The sequence below is a fragment of the Pseudophryne corroboree genome, chromosome 2, assembly GCF_028390025.1.
Source record: "Pseudophryne corroboree isolate aPseCor3 chromosome 2, aPseCor3.hap2, whole genome shotgun sequence".
In the NCBI taxonomy this organism is placed as follows: Eukaryota; Metazoa; Chordata; class Amphibia; order Anura; family Myobatrachidae; genus Pseudophryne; species Pseudophryne corroboree.
Window position 1 is genome coordinate 246,868,193 of NC_086445.1, and position 5,866 is coordinate 246,874,058.

Below are 5,866 nucleotides of genomic sequence, written 5' to 3' on the forward strand. Positions count from 1 at the left end.
TGATTATGAGTCCGGGGGGCCCAGGGCACTTGAGACAGGGGAGCCCTATCTCATTGCTGTACCTGCTGTGGGGTTGGGGGCATGGCCTAATCGTGGGACGCGAGGCCACGCCCCCTCATGCAAATTCCGGGATTTTTTTTTTTTAGGGAATTTTGGCCCCTCAGCTTGGGCTAAATCCAGAGGAGGTGGTCACTCCCCCCTACACACCCGCAAAGGCAGAAGAAAGCAGGGAGACTGCTGCCTCCCTGCAACACCACAGACCTGCCAATACGCAGCAGCGTGTGCTGACTGTAGCACAATGCTGCCGCTGTTGCTGGCAGGACGGGGGAGCTTCTGAGCTGGGACAGAGCTACTCGAGCTGGGGGGCCCCCTAAAACTGTGGGGCCAACGGTACGTAACCCCTGCCCCCCCCTTAATCCGGCTCTGCTGCTGGAACCCCCCCTTAATCCATACCCCCTGATGCCCACTCTCCCTCTGTCTCCACTATTCACCGCTGCACTGCTAAGCAGAACAGCGAGTACAGGAGCTTTCCAACTGCCCCCCCCACCGCGGGACACTGCGACCCGAGGGTGGGACAGCGGGACAGACCCCAAAAAATGGGACTGTCCCGCGAAAATCGGGACAGTTGGGAGGTATGGGTGTGTGTGAGGGGGCATGCCGTACAGACAGATGGGCACCGGCTCACTGTGTGCTTGACCCCCCACATCAGCATACTCAGCAGGGTCTCTCTGGCGCGGAGGAGCGTCACTTTCTGGCACACTCCACGCTTCTTAGCTGCAGTTTGTGGGGCACCTGCCGCAGTGCAGGTTCCGTACTGCCTCTGTTATCTCCAGCCCCGGCAACCCCACCACTAGCTGCAGCGCTGCCACCCGCAGTGAGGTACGCCCAGCTTCTTCACACACTTTAGCTGCAGAAGTCCGAGCTGCTTGCAGGCTCCGACCCCCTCCTCCCTCCAGCCGCAGCGTTTCCTGGGAGCTAACCAGTCACTCCCAGTCTCCCCTTATCACAGTGCCCAGCAGCCGCGAGGTCCGCGCCTCGTGCATGCTATGACCCCCTCCTCCCTCCAGCCGCAGCGTCTCCTGGGGGCTAACCAGCCACTCCCAGTCTCCCCTTACCACAGTGCCCGGCAGCTGCGCGAGGTCTGCGGTGTGTGACTGAGGAGGGGGGGAGGGATGTGGACGGGCAGAGGAAGCAGGACTCCAGCCTAAGAGAGTCAGCCATGCCAAGTCTCCACCAGCAGCAGATCCCAACAGGTTGGAGTGGAACAGCAGCAGCCAGCAGCAGTGACTCCGGTAAGACACATCTGTCTGTCACCACTGTTTTGTCCCTATTACCAATCTCTCCCATGCCCTGTGTTCTGTCATGTCCCTGTCACCCCTGGCCTTGCCCTGTCATCCTTATCCTGGCCCTTTCACCCTTATCCTGGCCCTGTCACCCTTATGCTGGCCCTGTTACCCCTATCCTGGCCCTGTCGCCCCTGTGCTTGCCCTGTCAACCCTATACTGGCCCTGCCACCCCTGTCCTGGTCCTGCCACCCCTACCCTGGCCCTGTCACCCCTATCCTGTCCCTGTCATTTCTGTCCTGGCCCCGGCGCCCCTGTCCTGGCCCCATCACCCCTGTCCTGGCCCCGTCACCCCTGTTCCGACCCTGTCACCCCTGTCCTGGCCCCGTTACCCCTGTTCTGATCCTGTCACCCCTGTCCTGGCCCTGTCACTGCATACCCTCCAACTACCTTTTTGGCAGGTACAGTACCCGCAGCGCCTCCAGACCCCTCCCCAATGCACCACACCTCCGCACCTTCCCCTCCACCACATGCGGCACTCCACCCCTCCCCCACACACTGTGCCTCCAGACCCCCTACACCACCTTCGGCTCCCACTCCTCCGCCCCTTCACCACCCACAGCACCTCCAGACCCCCTCCACCATCCACCCCCCATATATGTCTCCCCCCACACCTGCCCCCCTCCACCCGCAGCATCTGCAGACACCCTCCTCCATCCGCGGTCCCCCCCTCACCCACCCCTCCCCCACCCATGGCACCCCTGCACCTGCCCCTCCACCACCTGCAGCACCTCCGGACCTCCTTCCCCATCCGCCGCACCACCCGTACCTGCCCCTCCCCTACCCACGGCGCCTGCAGACCCCTACCCCACCCCCCGCCCCTTCCCATCCCACAACACCTCCGGAACCCTTCACCCATCCGCAACATCCCCACACCTGCCCCACTCCCACCCGTGGCACCCCTGCCCCTCCCCCACCTGCAGTGCCTCCAGACCCCTCCCCCATCTGCAGCCCCCACTCCTCTGCCCCTCCCACACCCGCAGCACTTCCCGACCCTTCCCCATCCGGGCCCCCCCCCACTTCCACCCCCTCCACCCGCTGCATCTACAGACACCCTCCTCCATCCGCAGTCCCCCCCACACCCGCTACATTCTGTACATTGTGCCCTGCAGGTGCTGTTCACGCCGTCGCAAGGGGCTGCGCCTCCTTCACATCGCACGCCCTTTCATTGTGCAATATTTAACCACTAACAAAGGAATGCAGGTAATACTCCATATAATACAAATATTGAACCCCAGAAAGGCATGCAAGGGTTAAGGGGGCGTAGCCCCTTGCGACGGTGTGAAGAGCGCCCGTAGGGCGCGATGAAGCACCTAGTATATATATATATATATATATATAAAATTTGTGACTTGGCCTCCTGATTACTGTCCCCGTTTAATTCATGGGGGTGCTACCTGACTCTGCCAGTTGTATATGTGCGGCACTCCAGACGACTTATAATAAAAGACTGTTTGTCCTGTTGATATCAACGTTTCAGAACTTTTTACTTATGTTTTTTTACTTATGATCTTTCATCAGGATGCTGATGAAAGAACATAAGTGAAAAGTTCTGAAACGTTGACATCAATGGGACTTAGAGTCTTTTAGTACAAGCTGTCTGGGGTGCCGCCCTGGTGGATCTATTTGTTGGCCGGAGCTCGGCATTGGGAGGATACCGACGCAAGTCGATTACAGTACAAGTTGGAAGTTATAGCTTACCACATACTAGCATATATATATATATATATATATATATATATATATACATACTGTATGTATATACTTACAGTATATACACATATTTTTTCTTTTTTTTTAAACAATAATTTTTATTTATTTTTTGATCACAAACAAACATTGCCAGATACAGCAGTACATGTACAGTTCTTCATGAATAGGAGTTGACTGATTGCATATCAAGCAAAAATATAACGATACATTGACAGTACAACGATGTATAAGATGTCCTAATCATGAACTACTAAATCCAGCGACAGACAAGTATTGAACTAAACTACTAACGTATAGAAAGGAAATAAAGTAAGACACAGAGAGGGACAAGACAGTAGGACACATAGGGGATGACACAGATGGGGTCGAGTTCCATAATTGGGAGTGTTCCCAATACACCTAGTGAAGTATAGTTATAAAAAACAGATGGAATAACTGATGTATATTAATAATATCAGGTAGCGTCAGATTGTGGAGAGTGTAGTTGTGACAAATCTATAGAGCTAATGGGAATAATAGGCAGCCCTCTCCGCTCCCGAAACTCTTTCCACTTTAGCCAAGAATGCAGTATTGAGGTAGAATAAGTACCTCCAGCCGTTTTAAATAGGTAGTGTTTATGTGTGCTGAGAACAATGGCTTGGATAGTGGGTACATTTGGTGATTTCCAAAGCTGTCCAATCGCAATCCTTGGTGGATATGAGAATATGGCCAGCAATATATCTATCACAACGTAGCAGGTCAGGTGATGTGTAATGAAATAAGGCAAACATAGGATTCATAGGGACCTCCACCCCAGTACCTCCCGGAGAAGAGAGAATACTTCGGTCCACAGCGGTCCCAAAACGGGGCATTCCCAAAAGACGTGCAGAATATTACCAACGTGACCACAATTCCTCCAGCACAGCCGGGAAACCGAAGGCCAAATGGTGTGGAGCCGCTGTGGAGTAAAGTACGCCCTTTGGCACAATTTAAAGTACATCTCGGAATGCTGAAGGCATCTCGAGATCCCAAAGCACCTTGAGGAGATGGAGTCCCACACCTCCTCCAGCAGCTCAATGGAGAGGTCCCTCTCCCACTTCAACTGCGAGGGAGTCTTACCCCGTTTGGAGAGTAGGATTATATACTGATACCATTTAGATATTCCCCCACCATGGTCCGGAGAGGACAGTCTGAAGCGAAGGGAGGCCGGGAGGGGGGCGGGAGCTACCCCATCCCTCCCACATGACTGTAACCAGTGTCGGACTTGTAGGTATTTGAAGAAATCTTGCCTTAGGATACCCGAGTGGCCCAACAACCCAGAGAAGGGCACCAGACCTCCCTCCGAGTAAAGGTCCCCTAAATGCACAATCCCAGCCTCGATCCATGTGTCCAATCCACGGTTGGGTATGAGACTGGCAATAGACCTAGTTTGTAAATCAGCCGTGGGCAATACTATTTTAGGGTCCAATGCCGCCACTGCATGCCAAAGCTTGAGAGTGCATCTAACCGACTCCCCCGGGAGTCTGTTTTGGGACACAATGGGCGGGCATTAGAAATATATCTCTCAAATCAATCGAGCCGAGAAAAGACCGCTCCATGAGTACCCACGGCTTGGGACTGTGCATGTCGAACCAATCTCGGGCCTGGCTAAGAAGGCAAGCGGAGTGGTAGGCCTCCAGGTTTGGGTAGGCCACCCATCCGACCGCCTTAGGTAGCATCAGGACCTGTCTAGCTATGCGGGGCCTAGTTCCCTTCCATATATACTGGGAAATGATCCTGTTAGCTCTCACCAGGAGGGGCCTGGGGAAGCCACGTGTGATAGCCCGAAACAGATATAAGAGTTTAGGGAGTAATATCATTTTGGTCGCGGAAATGCGTCCCAACCATGAAATTTCATGAAGGTACCACTCTTTTATTAATTTTTCGAAGGCGCCAAAGAGGGGCAAATAGTTGCATTCATATAAGTCTCTATCTAGGGAGAGGTGAATTCCCAAATATTTAATGGATCTGACCTGCCAGGCATATCGGTATTGATCCTTAAGTAAGGTCACAGTACGTGGCGGTATGTGAAGTGGTAGGGCTTCGGTTTTGGTCGTGTTCAACTTGTAATATGATATTCTGGCATATCGGTCTAGAATAGTGTGGAGTGCAGTTAGTGAGTCAACTGGGCGCGTTAAGCAGAGCAGGATGTCATCGGCAAATAGACTAATCTTATGAGTCAAACCTCCTATATCTGGGCCTGTAATTGTTGGCTCAGACCTAATTGTCTCAGCCAGCGGTTCAATAGCTAAGGCGAATATGAGGGGTGACAGGGGGCAACCCTGTCTAGTACCGTTGGTGATATCGAAATCCCCTGACAAACAACCATTGACAAACACCCTTGCAGAGGGGGCAGAGTACAGAGCAAAAATGGAATCCAAGATCTTCCCTACAAACCAAAATTTACCTAGTACAGCTCTCAGGTATCCCCAGTGGAGTCTGTCAAATGCCTTTTCAGCGTCAAGTGAGAGTATAAGAAGGGGCGTTTTATACTCAACAGAATATTCTGTTATGTTAAACACTCTTCGGGTGTTATCTGGGGCCTACCTGCCTGGGACAAAGCCCACCTGATCAGCAGCTATGAGGGAGGGGAGCAGGGGGGAAAGGCGATTAGCGATTAGTTTTGCGAAGAGCTTGACATCTGTGTTCAACAAGGCTATGGGGCGGTAATTTTGGACTGCTGTGGGGGCCTTGCCAGGTTTAGGGATGGCTACTATCTGTGCCTCAAGCATTTCTCTGGGAAATTTCCCCTCGCCCGATGCCTCATTAAAAACAGACAGCAGTAAGGGGGC